Raw genomic sequence first — 15,250 nt, forward strand, 5'->3', positions numbered from 1 at the left:
TCACGGCGCGTTCTGCGCGGGCGCGAGAGAGACGGAGCGACAAACCGCTGTGCCGAATTGCTGTGCAGGGGAGGTACAAGGTGCCCTGCGGCCCCGCCTTGCCTTCACCGCGACGGTACAGCGGCGCTGACGTCAGTTCTCTGACATGACTTAGAAGGGCCCGCCGCCCCGCCGCGCCCCGCCGCCCCCGCGTGCAGCGCCGTGCTTTGGATGTTGTTGATGGGGGTGAGCTCGGTGCTCTGGCGGTCGGTCGGCGCCAGTCGACGCGAGCTGTCCCGGTTCGGCTTTGCGACCGGGCCACTGGAAGTGCTGGAAGTTGGTGGCGGCGCGGAAAAACGGGCCGACGTCAGGCGGGGCGGCCGCATTGGCGCACTGGCAGTGAGATGCGGATTTGCTCGGACACCCGCCAGAAAATGGAGTGCCCTCTGACGAGGGATCAAGGCCACCTGAGACAGGCGGCGGGGCGGCGCGCGCCCGGGCTCGTCTTTGGAGTGATAGATACGTCTGATGGGCCGGGCGGCGCAGAGCGGCGCCCGCCTCGCGCCAAATAAAAGTATGAAAGTATCCATTGAAGCGGATCGCAGCTCGCTCGCAGCGCGTGCCGGCCCGGCCGGCTGCCACTCCCGCGTCACATCATCATTACGTCAAAAAGGAGGGAAACTAGATTCGAACGTGCCCCGCCGGGCCGCGCCGCCTCGCCCTCGCCTCGCCCTCGCTCCAACAGGTCTTCTCCTTCTTCTTTCCCGGCAAAAAGGGCCAAAGAAGTGACGGGCACGCCACGCCTCGTTTTTTCGCGCCCCGCCGCGCGTTCCCGTCGATGCAGGCCCTGCTGCTGGCTGTCGGGACTGTCGGGGTGTGGCGGCGTTGGTGTTTTCTTTGGGGGCAGGCAGGCACGGACCCCCTGTCCGCTGCGGGCCGCACGGCTGCCCACCAAAGTGCTTTGTGTCTGCGCAGTGCAGCGCACAGCCAGCGCAGCGCACCGGCGGGACGCCTCAATGGTCCCAGTCCGTGTGTCGTGTTGGCGGATTTTACTCCACAGCGAGCGCTTCAGGCCGTCGCAGATTTTAAGAACGTCACAAACGGGAGTCTTCATGAATCTGGACGCGGGAAAAAACGTTTAAAATGCAAGAAAGTTTTCTCGGAAAAGTGCCCAAAGTGGGGGATTTTCGAACAGCAGCAGTGGGAGGTGGAGGTAAATGGAGATGCCGTTCGGAATGAGTTGGAACCGCCCGCTGGGAGCGCGGTGTGCAGCCGGAAACGATACGTCTTGGCGTGCTGCGCGCAGCAGACGGATTCCGAGAGTCGTCTCCGTCACTCTCTGTCTCCCTCACACCTACACCGGGCGTCCCACGAGTGCGAGCGAGACAGAGCGACGAAGACGACTCTCGGAATCAGTCTGCTGCGCTCTGGCTCTGTGGCTGCGCCCAACCGGAGTCCGGGCACTGTGGCGGGGGCGGCGGGGGCCGCGAGGGCCGCGGGGGCCGCGGGGGCGGCGCGGCCAACAATACCGGCCAGTGACAGCGCCGCCAAGGCTGCCGGGCTGCCAGCCCTGCCAGGGGCACCGGCACCACCAACGGGCCGACAGCCGAATTTGTTTCTGTGCACGCCAAAGTGGAGTCACGCCAGCCAGGCCAGGCAGGCAGGCAGGCAGGCAGGCAGGCAGGCAGGCAGGCAGGCAGGGCGCCAGGCGGGGCAGACGGGGCTGGCAGCCAGCATGAGAAGGAAGGGGCTTCGGCGCCGCCCTGGCTCGGCTCGGCCTGCTGAGTCTCTCCGCCGAGGGGCCCAGCCCAAAAACGGGGTGGCCTTTCTCGGGGGCGACCGCCCTGCAAAACGGTGCTTCGCCTGCTTTGAGACGTTCGGGGTTATTACCGGCTAGAGATAGCAGGGGCGAAAGTTGACAGATTAAAAAGAAAGAGGGGGAAGAGAAGAGCAAAACCAAACAAGTCCAAGAACAAAACAAGGGAAGTGGTGGAGTGCTCGTTTAAACGCCTCCGAACGCGCAGCTCGTGAAGTTGGCCTCGGGCGTGCCCAAGGCACATGCCAAGGTCGGAGGAAAGAGGGGGGGGGGAGCGTCGCGCCACAAGTTGCTCTAACGAACAACACCAAGGCTGCGGAAGGGGGCGGGGAAAAGGAAGCAGGAAACAAGAGGCTGGGGACGCGGAATTCGAGAGCCGAGTGAGTGGATCCGTGATCGGGTCGGGACGGCACGATGGGAACGCCGTGGTGGGAACGCCGCGCCCGAGTCCAAAGCCTAGCCTAGCCGCCAACACGAGTCTCTCAACGCCGACGCGACGTGTCTGGCCGCGGATCCGATACATGCGCCTATTTCACACTCGGCTCCCCAGGACAGCACATGCACATCCACCACGTTCACGGCACGGCCCCCTTTCATCCTCCCGGCCCGTCCCGGCCCGTTCGCACACATTGGACATGCCGTCTCACACGCACGCAACACACACACACACGCACACTCGCGCAGAAAGAGCCCCCTTTTCCGCGTGGTGTGCGCCCTTGCATGTCTTCTTGAGGCCACTGTGCCATGCCATGGGCGTGCCGTGTCTGGGCAACAAGGCCGTCCCCGTCCCTTTGGCTTCTTTCCCCTTCCTCTGGTCGTTCTGGTCGTTCACATCCCCCCCCTTCCCCTCCCCCGTCCTTAAGCCAGGCCTAAGGCGGAGGTCACGGCCCGAGCGGCGAGGCAGCGCGCCCTGGACCTGCACTGTGAGTAAGTCGCGGCCGAAAGAATGGCCAGAGGCGTTGCTCTCCGTGGCCATGACCGCTGGGGCGATGCTGGTCCCTGGGCCTGTCTCTCTCGCACTCAAAGGGCGCCCCGCGTGAGCGCGAAAGAGACAGAGCGTCGACCGGACGGTCTTGTCCTTCAAAGTTGGCGTCGCCTCGCCTCGTTTCCCGGCGTGCATTGCGGCGGGGCAGGCCATCGCGGCGACCATCGCGGCGGCCATGAAGTGGATGAGCTCTGTGCGTACTGCCTGGCAGTGCCTGCGCCCCGGGGGCCCGGGGGACACGCTGGGGCTCGGCCGCCCCGGGGCCGCGCTGGGGCCTTGGGGCTGCGAGACAAGCTGGATGCCGTTTTGATGGCAGTCGCGGCCACGCGCGGCCACGCCACCACGCGGCGCAGTGCTGCTGCGGCCCAGCGGTCATTGGGGCCAGCGAGGCCGCCAGGCCGATTCCGAGTCGGCTCCCTCTCCCTCGCACTCACGGGGCGTCCCAGAAGGGTGCGAGAGAGACAGCGACCGAAGCAGTGCTCGGCCTGCAGCTGCACGCGGCGGGCCGGGGCGGGCCGGGGCGGGCCGGGCGTGTCCCACGCCGCCCAACTTCCTGCCGCGGGGGCGCTGCGGGGCGGGGCGGGGCGGGGCGGGCCCCTTGACCCACACAAACTCGGTGCCCCGCGGGGCCGCAGTCCGCTGGGGCTGGCCGTGCCGCGCCGAGCCAGCGCCGTCCGGTCCAAAGTCAGGCCGTCCGGGCCGGGTTGCCGGGTTTCATCTCTTCTAATGGCGGCCTGCCCCCGGTCTCGGTGGCCGGCCGCGCAGCGGGGCGGGGCGATTCCGCGCAGTGCTCTGTCTCCATCTCTCTCGCACTCGCGGGACGCGGCGCAGCGCCCCGCGAGTGCGAGTGAGACAGCGCGGCGAAAGCAGAGTTCGCGAGGGCGGCGCCGCGCTGCTGGTCGCGCTGCTGGTCGCGGTGCGTGCCGGTCATTAGGGCCGCCGCCCTCGCCCCTTTTCCCCGCCTGATGACGGCCCGGACCGGACCGGCCGCCCCGCCGCACAGTGGGCCGGAAGGCCGGTGGAGGCGGCCGAAACTCTACACGCGTTTTTCAGCTCCAGAGTCGCTAAATGGGACTCGAACCGAACGCGTGACCCCACCAATGGATTGCTCTCCGAACGAGGAATCCATTGGTGGGGTCACACGTTCGCTTCGAGTCCTGCTTAGCTACTCTGGAGCTCAAAACGCGTCTAGAGTTCTGGCCGCTTCCGCTGGTCTTCTGGCCCACTGTGCGCCGTACCACGCCGCCGTGGATGTGGGAGTGGCTCGCCGCGTTTGACAGAGCGCCTCCTCGGGGACGTGTCGCGGCTCTCGGTGGCGGCCGTGTTCGCCGTGCTCGCCGTGCCCGTCGCCCTGCACCCGGAACGACGCCGCCCGAAATATTTCCCGGTCCATTTTTTCCCATTTCCGGCACCGTAGTGCTGGCCCGCTGGCGGTGCTGGCTCGGCGGGGCGGCTGCGCGCACTTTTTCCCGAGCGCGCTTTCTCTCTCTCTCTCTTTCTCTCCCGCTGGCGCGCCCCATTTTTTGCGTCACCCCTTTTCTCCCAGAAACATTATTTCGCCTGAGCGCCTTTGAGGTGCCTTTGGCGCCTCTTGCCCCTAGAAAGGTGTGCGCCGCGCCCGGCCAGGCACGCCCCGCCCCGCCCCGCCCCGCCCCTCGGAGGAAAATGGAAAATAATTTAAGATTATGTGTTTGAATGTAAACGGTCGCGATGGTCGCGGCCCCTAAATCTTGCGCACTGGCGTTTCCATCTGCGGCCCGCGCGGAAAATGCGGGAATGGCCCAACGCGGCCCAACGCGGTTGATCGCGCCAGTTTCATTCCGGGGCAAGGGCAGGGACAAGGCCATGGAGCCGCACAGTGGGCCAGAAGGCCGGTGGAGGCGGTCAAAATCCCGGACGCGTTTTGAGCTCTAAAGTTGCCAAAAGGGGCTCGAACCGAACGTGTGACTCCACCAATGGATTGCTCTCCGGACGAGGAATCCGTTGGTGGGGTCACACGCTCAGTTCGAGTTCTGTTTAGCGACTCTGGAGCTCAAAACGCGTCTAGAGCTTTGGCCGCCGCCTCGCTGTGAACGAAGAGGGACCTGGCCTGCAGGGCCTGCTGCGGGAGTAATGGCGCTCACGCACCATTAACTAGCCTTATCTAACGCGGGGGCAATGCAAAAACTAGTTCCCTCCCCCTGCGGTGCCGCGGTGCCGCCGCGCCGCCCTTGGCCTTGGCCTTCTGTTCTATTATTTTTTCCTCGTTTGTTTTGCTCGCGGAGCTCATTTTGGGAACGGCGCAGATGGACCAGCAGCAAAGGCGCGAGGCGCGCGGCGGTTTAAATGTCGACATTACCCGCGTAGCGCGGCGGCGAGAGCCGAGCCGAGCCGAGCCGAGCCGAGCCGATAAAAGGGGCCATGATTCACCTCGAAATTTGGAGGCGAGTCCGGTAATGCACGTCGTTACTGCGTCGCGTCCTCGGTCCTCGCGGTGGGGGCGGTGCGGCACGGCGGGTGGCACGGCGCGGGACGGCCAACAGTTTCTGCCACTGCGCTACCGTCCCTACTCAATCCCAGGGCAGGACTAATAGGATGGCTGGAACTTAGACAGCATTTGCAAACCAAATAGAAGCTGCAGTAGACGACCCGGGCCGGGCCGCGCCGCGGGTGCCCCGCCAGACGCCCTGCTCCTGGGCCTGCCCATGTCCCCCCCCCCCTTTTCCCCTCCCCCAGGCCTCGGCCAGGCCGTGGCACGTTGGTGTTTGCCATCTAATTAGTGACGTGAATCCCGTTCAATTATTGCTCGCTGCCGACTGTTTGACTGTTTGGCCACCTTATTTCTGTCGAGGCAATGTTTGAAGTGGGGAGACCCGTTTCCGTCCCGGAGACGCGGAGCGCACGGTCCCTTTCTGCCTTGAGGTCCCAAGGAGGAAGAATCGTCGTCCGTTCCTCGAAGAACGGACCGCCGTGCGGTTGGTGGAACCGCAACACCGCCATCCTGCAGACCGTCCTGGAGGCCGTCCTGGAGGCCGTCCTGGAGGCCATCCTGGAGGCCGTCCTGGCGGCCATCCTGGACATCCTGGAGGCCGTCATCCCTCAATAATGAAGAGGTCCTAAGCGTTTGACGCGCCCCGAATGTGCTGCGGGCTGGCAGGGCTGACAGGGTGGCGGGGCTGGCAGGCAGGGCTGCTGGGCTCGCGAGGTAAGTGCGGGGCGGCGCGCTGCTGGGCTCGCGAGGTAAGTGCGGGGCGGCGCGTCCCGGCTCACGGTCGCAGTCATCAAGTATTTAGAGGCCCTGGCTTCTGCTGGCTTCGCCCCGCGCTTCGCCCCGCCTGGCTTTGTACGGCGGCCTAATTGCTGGGCCTCCGAGGAGTGAGGCGTCGCCGAGTTGCTTTCAGTTTCGACTTGGTCATCTTCGCCGGCTGTCTGCTCGGCTTGCCACGGCTTGCCACGCCGCGACTCGGCCGGCCAAATTTGCGTTGCCGCCCCTCCCGGCCTCGCCCGGCCTCGCCCGGCCGCCACGACCCAGTGCCCGGCCGCCCGGCCCACGCCTCACCTGCTTGGGATTCCAGGCGGCAACTGATAAAGATTCCAATCTCGAAGACCATCTGGGACGCGGGGCTGGCGGGGCTGGCGGGGCTGGCGGGGCGGGGAATGTACCAACTTGCCGCGCGAAGTGGACGCCAGACCGCGCCATTCAGATCGGTTTGTCGCTCTGTCTCTCTCGCACCCTTACGGGGAGCGCCATGAGTGCGACAGAGACAGAGCGACGAAACGACTCTTGTGAATGGCTCGGCAGCACCGCCACCGCGAAGGCGAAGGACGTCGCGGTGCTCGGCACGTTCTGCGAGGCTGCTCTCCTTCGTCGCTGAGGCGGCATGGCGGCATCGCCTGGCCTGGCCCATCGCTTTCGCTCGCTGCAAATTTGGTGCTGCAAAGGCGAAGCCGCTGCAACGAGGATCGACGCTCCCTTTTCCCGTTCGCGTCCGATGAGCTTCTCGCCAGCGCCGCCGGCACCGCCACCCCACCGTAATCGAGCCCTCGATGAAGTTCACCATCTCGAGGAAACGCCGCCTAAAATATGCACGAGCGGCAGGTAGTCGTAACGCCCTCGTCCCAGAGCTGCCTGCCTGGCGGCCTGCCTGCCTGTCGACTGGCTGCCTGCTTGGCCGCCCGCCCCGGCAGTGTAGCTGCTGCCTCAGCGGAAATTTGCGTTTGTAACGGGAGGCAGAACGGGCCAGGGCCAGCCTGGGCCAGCCTGGGCCCTGCCATGGTCGGGATGAGGCACTGAGTGTGAGGGCAGGGTCGGGGCAAGAAGGAGGGAACGTGTAGCACGCCAAGCGAGCGGCACAGCGACGCTCTGGCCCGGGACGGGCACCGGGCAGCAGACTCATTCCGAGAGTCGTTTTCGTCGCTCTGTCCTTCTCGCACTCATGGGGCGTCCTCTACACTGGTGCGAGAGAGACGGAGTGACTCTCGGAATCAGTCCGCAGGTGAGGCGCCGCTCTTGGTCTCGGGGGCGACACTGTGACACCTTCGAGATTGGTTGGCCGCGAACGCTATTTGTCGGCGTGACGGAGGAGCCTACGCCCCGCTCCGCCCCGCCCCGCATCGGCCGCCACGCGACACCGCGCCGCGGCGCACGCCAAGGCCGCGCACTTGTGCTTCTGCGAACCTGTCGGTACACTGGTACAGGGAACTAGTTTTATCAACTTGGGACTGGGCCGCGCGCCGCGTGGCGGAGCACAAGGGAGCGACCGCGGCGCTCTGGTGGCACCGTCCTACCCCTTCCGGACCACCACCACGACGGCGACGTACGGCGGCACTTCCCCGCCACTTGAGCAGCGCCAGCAGGGGGCCTGCCGGGGCCCGCGCGCACTAATGGGCCGTATATTTAAATAAGCGTGAAATTATGAAGCTAACGACGAGGTGGCCGCCAGGCACCGCCAGGCGAAGGTGATTAATACCCGGCAGCCACTTGTGGGGCTTGTTGTTGGCGCGCCCGGGCAGCGCCGTTGTGGTTCGGCAGACTGATTCCGAGAATCGCCCTGTCTCTCGTGCGAGAGAGACAGAGCGACGATAGACGATTCTCGGAATGAGTCTGCGGGTGATTGGTAAGGGGCCGGCCGGGCCGGCCGCTGGCGCGGCTCGCCACGGCCCAGCCCTTATTATTTCTGTGCACTGAGGTGGCGCGCCCATCAACTTCATCAGCGTGCCGTCGAGAGTGCGGGGGGAGGGGGGGTGTTATTACTTGGAAAGGGCCGCGGAAGCGCCAAGCCCCGCGGCGGCGGGCCGCTGTCCGCATGGCGAGAGAGAGAGAGAGAGAGAGAGAGAGAGAGAGAGAGAGAGAGAGAGAGAGAGAGAGAGCGAGAGAGAGAGAGAGAGAGAGGCGCCTGACGTGGCGCGTTTCACGACTCAACACGCGCCGCACACTGTAGGCTGATTCCGAGCACTGCTTTCGTCCCTCTCGCACCCTTACGGGACGCCCCATGAGTGCGAGGGAGACGGAGCGACGAGAGCAGAGCTGCGTGGCCTGCTTGGCGTGCAGGGCTGTCGGGGCGGGCTCGGCGCGAAGCGCGAACGAGGAAAATGAGGAGAGGCGTTTCCTGGCGGCGGTGCTGGCGGCAACGGCCCCTTGGGTACCCTCTTCTTTGAGTGTAATGCCGTCGTCAGCCGACTCCGAATGTTGCTGCCGGTTCCTGCCTTGAGAGATCCTTCCCGTTGCGTGCGTCCCGCGCGGCCCGCACCCGGCCCGGAACTGCTATTTGTACCAAGCACACACCTCCCTGCCTGTCCGAGCCTCCAGACGCGGGCGGCCGGGTTTTGCAGAAAGTAGTGTTTAGGCCCGCACCCTCCAAGCTGTTCCGAGCTGCAGCTTTACCCGTCCGCTCCTCATCTACTCACACACACGCACGCACACGCACACACGCACACACACGCACACGCCCACACCGACACACCGAGGCAATGTACGCTCACACACACACACACACACACACACGCCTCACGCCAGGCCCACCGTCGGAATGAAGCTTGCCCAGATTGCAGAGCAAGCTCGTTGTCCGCAACGCGTGCCGCTCCGCTCGGGGATTCCGAACAGTCACCGTGTCTCTCTCGCACTCATGGGGCCTCTCTCTCTCGTGCACTCCTAGTTGGAAGGCGGTGTTCCGGCGGTGAATTTGGGTTCTGGCAGTGAATTTAAAACGGCAGAATTCAAATTTATGCGGCTTTAGGGGAAGGCAGTATACTCCCTCAGTAAGGCAGAACAAAATAAAGAAGCGTCTTAAATGGTGGTTGTGAGTTGTATCACCAATACAGATCGAGAATATGTTGTACCACTATTCCAGGAGGAAAATCTAAATTCCGCTAAGAGAGGACACACACAAATAATGCTGCTCTCAATCCGTATTCGTAGATTCTGGGCGTAGGAGCTGCGGTGCGAGAGAGACAGCGCGACGTAGCGTACCCGGCTGGTCGCTTGTGCGGGAAACGGGTTCCTGCCGCGTCGTCACTCCGTTCTGCAGGTGTGCGGAGGCGAAGCCAAGGCGCGGCCCTGCTCTGCGACGAGAGCGAAGCCCCTCCCCTCCCCTCCCCTCCCCTCCCGCCCCTAAGCTGCGATGATCCGACACCGCGAGACGAGCCCAAACAGTGCGCCATCAGGCTGACAAGGCACGACGCCAGCCGGCTGATTCCGAGGGGCGGTCCCGTCGGACTGTCTCTCTCGCACCTACACGGGACGCCCCACGAGTGCGAGAGAGAGAGAGAGAGACCTCCCTCTCGGAATCAGCCTGCGGGGACGCCTCAGCCTCACCACGTGTAGGAGCGAGCGGCAGCCCCGCAGGAGGCAGGAAGGGACTGAGTCCGGGAGTCGTTTTTCGTCGCCCTGTCTCTCTCGCAGCGACAAGGGTCGCCCCGTGAGTGCGAGAGAGAGACAGGGCGACGAAAACGACTCTCGGAATCAGTCTGCTGCCACAGGCAGCGCAAATCCCCCAAAGGCTGCCGCCTTTTGTGGCGTAATCGACGGATATGAAGACGACGGGGCGGCAGCAGCGCGGCAGGCGGCAGCAGCGCGGCAGGCGGCAGCAGCGCGGCAGGCGGCAGCAGCGCGCCTTGGTCAAGTGGTGTGCACAGGCCGCCGCCGCTGCTGCTCGACAAAAAGGCGCCTTTTTTGCGCGCGTCACGTGACGTCTTGACGTGGCGTCGTCGGGATGATGCGGCGGACGTGCGCGCCGGCGGCCGGAGCTGCTGGAGCACATGCGCGGCCCGAGAACGGTCGCTCCGTCTCTCTCGCACCCACGCGGCGCCCCGCAGGGGTGCGACAGAGACGGCGCGGCGAGGAGGTGGCTGACCCCGAGAGTGCGTGACTGTGACGTGTTGCGAGAAAAGTTGCGCCCGTATGGGGCCGGGGCAGGGCTGGCCGGGGCGGGCCGGCGGTCCCGGCGATGCGGCTGGCTCATAAATGTAACACCAGCTCTGCAGCGTGCCCCCCCCCCCCCTCGCCCGGCGTTACCCCACGGCTTTGCTCATCCACGAGTGCGTCCCCGCTTCCCGCTCCACGCCTAAATCCTACCCGACCCCGCCGCCTCCACGACATGGTTACCAACCGTCCTACCCTGCACCCCCGCGCCCTCCCCCTCGCCCACCCTAGTTTCCATAATTGAAACAAGCTCCGTGGTTCCACGCAGCGCCGCATGGCGGGACGAGGTGTGGCGGGGCGGGGCGGGGCGGGGCGGGGCGGGGCGGGGGCGTTCGCCGTGTCTTCCTGTTCGGCGGAATGAGTCGGTCGTGGCGGTGCGCCGAGCGGTGCGCCGCCGCCGGGCCCTGAACCCTTACACACGCAGGGCACGCGCTGGGGGGGGGGGGGCTGTCTGCCCGCGTGCGTTGTCCTTCCCCTTCTTTGTAAGCAACCTTGGCCATTACGGGCGCCCCCCCCTCTCTCTCCCTCTCTCTCTCTCTCTCTCTCACACACACACGCACACACACAAGCACACACCGACCGATAATTACGGCTGCGCAAACGGGCGCGGCAGAAGAGGGTGGCTATTTTTACGACGGAGACGCGGTAAATCAGCCGGACGCATTTTCTATTTGGCGGCGACGATTTATGCCGCAGCAGCGCGGCGCGGCGCGGCGGCCCGATATCCACCCACATCAGCGTGTTGCAGGCCGCGCCGCCGGGCCGCGTCGCTCTGTCTCCGTCGCACCTCCACACGGCCACGCGCGCCGCCCACGCACGAGTGCGAGAGAGACGGAGCGCCGCCGCCGCCGTTCGGAGAGCGCAGCCTGCCGCTTTGGTAATGATGCTGTGCCCGCTCCGGATTACGGCGGCGGGGGGTCGCCGGTCGCCGCCGTACAATGCTGTCCGGCTCGTCGTCGTCCTGGTCGTGGTCCGCCTCTCTTAATCCTCGCTGCGTGCGTGTGTGTGTGTGTGTGTGTGTGTGTGAGTGTGTCATTAACGAGTCAGTGGCCCCGGCGGGGTGCGCTCGGCGTCGTCGTTGTCGTCGCGGTGGCGGCCTCTGAGGCGCGGGTCCAGGACTCTTCCAAGGAGGGGGTAATTCGGCGCGTTTTGCCTACCTCCAGGGGCAAAGGAGTGATTTTTGTCTGCCTCTCAGGCGGCCTGGCCCAAGAAGGGGGTAATCACCCGCAGATCCGCGCCCGCTCGGTCTGCCTGGCGGTGCCTGGCGGCGAACCACACCGCACCCCTCGCCGTGCTAATGAGGACGTCGGCTCGCACACTCATTCCGAAAGTCGCTCTGTCTCTCTCGTGCCCCTGCGCGGGGCTGCTCCATGAGTGCAACAGAGAGAGAGAGAGAGAGAGAGAGAGAGAGAGAGAGAGACGGAGAGAGAAAATCCGAGTGCTGGGGCCCTGATTGCCGCCGTTCCTCGTTTTCAGGCAAGAATGATCCTTCTGTCCGCCGCCGTGGCTGCCGTCTCCGCTCTCCTTCCCCGCGATTGTTTCGGCTCGGTGGCGGTGCCATGGCGGTGCGCTACGCGGCGCGGGGCCGCCGCCATGGAGTCGCCTTGAGAGTGCCCCCCCCCCCCCCCCCCTTACCGCAGTGCCGCTGCTTTGTTGCTTTTTGCGCGAATCCCGAATAAACTGCGCGTCCTTGTCTCGGCCAATCCACCGCAAGCCGCCTGCAGACTTAGAGCCGGTCTCTCTCTCGCATCTATACGGGACGCCCCATGAGTGCGAGAGAGACAAGGCGACGGAAAGGGCCTCGGAATGAGTCTGCAGGGAGCTGCGTGGAGCATCGCCGTCCAGGGGACGGGATGATCCGCTAAGCAGCGCAGCATCTTAGTAACGCTCGCGGGGAACCTGCCGCCCTTGTCGAGAGAGAGAGAGAGAGAGAGAGAGAGAGAGAGAGAGAGAGAGAGAGAGAGAGAGAGAGAGAGAGGGAGGGAGGGAGGGAAAGAGAGGGACCCCGGGCCGGCCGGCGCGGCGGAGCGCCCGTGGACTCCGGGGTAGGCCGCCCGGCCTGCAGCCGCGTCGGCGTTGTGCCGCTTCGCCGACCGCAGGCGCTCGCCGTCCCTGCCCGCCCACCTGCCACAGGCGCTCCGCGGCCCACCAGCCCCGCCAGCCCCGCCAGGGTCGAGCTGCACGAGAGGAAGACTCCGCGGTGGCGGGGCAGCCGGGGCAGCCACACCGCGCAGACACGCGGCACCGGGCTGCGCAGGGTCTGGCTAGGTCTGCCTAGGTCTGCCTAGGTCTGGCGGGGTGCACTGGGTCAAGGCTGTGCAGGTTTCCTTGCGTGACGCGCGCCACTCCAGCCTGCTGCTGCTGCCTGCTGCCCAGCCCTGCCGATAAACATCGAGTCCACACGCTCAGGAATAGATAGGGTGTGGGGGAGGGAGGGCCCGCTGTCCCACTCCCGGTTTGGACTCGCGGGTTTCCAGCCCTGCGCCCCCTCCCCTCCCCCCTACCCCTCCCCTTCCCCCCCTTCCCCCCCTCCCCTCCCCTTCCCCTCCCCTTCCCCTTCCCCCTCCCTTCGCACATCCATTCCATTACCACCCCTCCACCCCAGCGCTGTCGTGCCGAACCGACGTGCCTTAATCATGACGTATGGGGGCGACAATTATGGCATAAATCGCTCTGCCGGGCTTCAATGCGATACCGATCTCGTGTGGAATTTTAGGGGGGGGGATGTCGCTCGTCAGTGGGGGGACAGCCCTTTGGAGAGGACGCCACAGACCGCTTCAAAGGTCGACCGCTTCATCAGCACGTTGACCATGCCATGCTGCTGCTTTAGCACAGCTCGAGTTTTTTTTTGCACGACTTTACGAGATCGTCATAGTACACTGCTTCGGTCAAAGTAGTGTCCTGTGCATTGTTCGCTAGAAGGCCGGTGGTAACGCTCAAAATTCCGGACGTCTTTTGAGCGCCAGACTTGCTAGGGACTCGACCCGAACGAAAGATCCTACTTACGGATTGCTCTCCAAACAAAGAACCCATTGTTGGGGTCACACGCTCGTTGCAAGTCCTGTTTAGCGACTGAGCTTAAAACGCGTCTTAAGTTTTGGCCGGTTCCCATGGTCTTCTGGCGCACTGTGCACGGCGCAGTAAGGTTCAGGTTGGATAGGGTTCCCCGAGAGTAATTGCTGCACCGCCCCGCGCGCAGCGCTACAAAAGCCAACGGGGATCCGAATTCATCGCTCTCCGGAATTCTGGGCCACTGCCAATATAGCCTAGCCCCGGCAGTACAACAAGCAGCCCATTCAGTCGACACCCACGCCGCCCTGGCCAAGGCCCTGGCCCGCCCTGGCCTCATCGGGGCAAACAATCATGCCGTCGCCGCCCTTGTAGCGCCGGCAGCGCCAACAGCGTGCCAGTCTACGATTTTTCGGCAGGTCGGACACACGTAGGTCGGACAAACGATGTGCACCGAGTCTTGGGGAGGTCGCCGCTCGGCACCGCGTCGCAAGGGCGGAAAGAGTCCGCCTACCCTTCTTTCTCACTCCTTCATCCTCGCGCTCTTTCTAAACTCGATCTTTCTTCCGTCCCTTCTTTCAGCACTGATGAAGCAAGTCATCTCGGCGGCGTGCTTTAGGTGCGTGATGCCCGCGCGCCCCCTCCTCCCCCTGTCCAAGGACGGCCGCCTCGCCCTTGGCGGACCTCGGCCATCTCGTGCGCCACCCATTTCCTTTCCCCGCAGCATCAACAACAACAACATGGCTGCCGTAATCATCCTGCGGCCGGGGACGGCGGAAATAAAAACAACACAAAGAGATAAAAGGAAATAATACGACGCAGTGGTCACCGTGCCGGCCAAAGGCAGCCAAAGGCCGGGCGAAGGAGGACGGCACAAAAGCATTGGCTGCAGTGGCCAATGCGGCAGCACGACAGCCAGCCAAAGCCAGGGGCTCAGAATGGATCTGGGCCCGTCTCGCACTCGACTGGGTCAACAAGTACGACACAGACGAACCCTCCAGGACGTCCAGGGCCCTCCAGGGCCCTCCAGGGCCACGTGAGGATGAAACTGTCGCCCCCGAGGAGTATTCGATCCCGGGGCCCAGCGCGTGTGGGGCGCGGCGAGGAGAAGATCGGCGTCGGCCGACTCTGGAGCTCAAAACGCGTCCGGGATTCTGACCGCCCCACCGGCCTTCCGGCCCACTGTGCGGTGCGCTTGCAGCAATCACTCTCGGGGGCCGACGGGCCACCTTCGTGGGGTACCCGACAGTCCCCCTGCTGTGTGGGAAACAGCGGAACAACACCGGTGGCCCTGTCGTCCACCGCGACACGCTGCCGGAGGGGCCGAAGCCAAACACAAGCGGGGACAATACACACGCGTGCTTTGTCTTGGGCTTTTTTTTTTCGGTCCGGTTTTTGTCTCCCCAGGGAAGGGCCTATTGTTGCGTGCACTGCGTACCGTAACGCCATTCACGCTTGCCCGCCATTCACCTAGACGGCCAGTCAGCTGGGCCGCGTGGGCCGGAGAGGGTGCGATGGGGCGGGGTGGGGCGGGGCGGGGCGGGGCGGGGCGGCCTCCCCCACTGCCCGCAGTGCCGCGGGCCGCGCCGCCTCGCCGCAGTCGCGTGGCGGCCCCCGATGCGACAGCACGCCCGCGCCCCGCACGCCAGGCTTCGCCAGGCCGGCAGTCCCCGCCGCGATCACCGAGACGACGCCGTCGTGGACGCGGCGCCGCGCCGAGCCGCGCGTCAGCCTCACGTACTCCGCGCGCGCGCGTGTGTGTGTGTGTTGTGTGTGAGTGTGTTGGCGGTGTGATGGTGCTGGCGGGTGCCCCGCTCGCCGTGCCCAACGTGTAGACGGCGGGGAGTGGATCGGACACGGCGGCGCCCGCGGGGAGGCCGCAGCAGCACACGTGGTAAAACCAGCACACGTTCGCCAAATTTTACTCACTAAAACAAAAATCCCCCACAAAAAAAAAAACACGAAAAAAAAAAAAACAACTTAAAAGTATTATTGTTTGCGGCTGAAGGTTCTTTTTCCAGTGCTTTACTTATCTCGCTTCCCGCGGGGCCCCGCGCCCCGC

Source organism: Thrips palmi, unplaced genomic scaffold (genome assembly GCF_012932325.1).
Source record: "Thrips palmi isolate BJ-2018 unplaced genomic scaffold, TpBJ-2018v1 HiC_scaffold_1, whole genome shotgun sequence".
Lineage (NCBI taxonomy): Eukaryota > Metazoa > Arthropoda > Insecta > Thysanoptera > Thripidae > Thrips > Thrips palmi.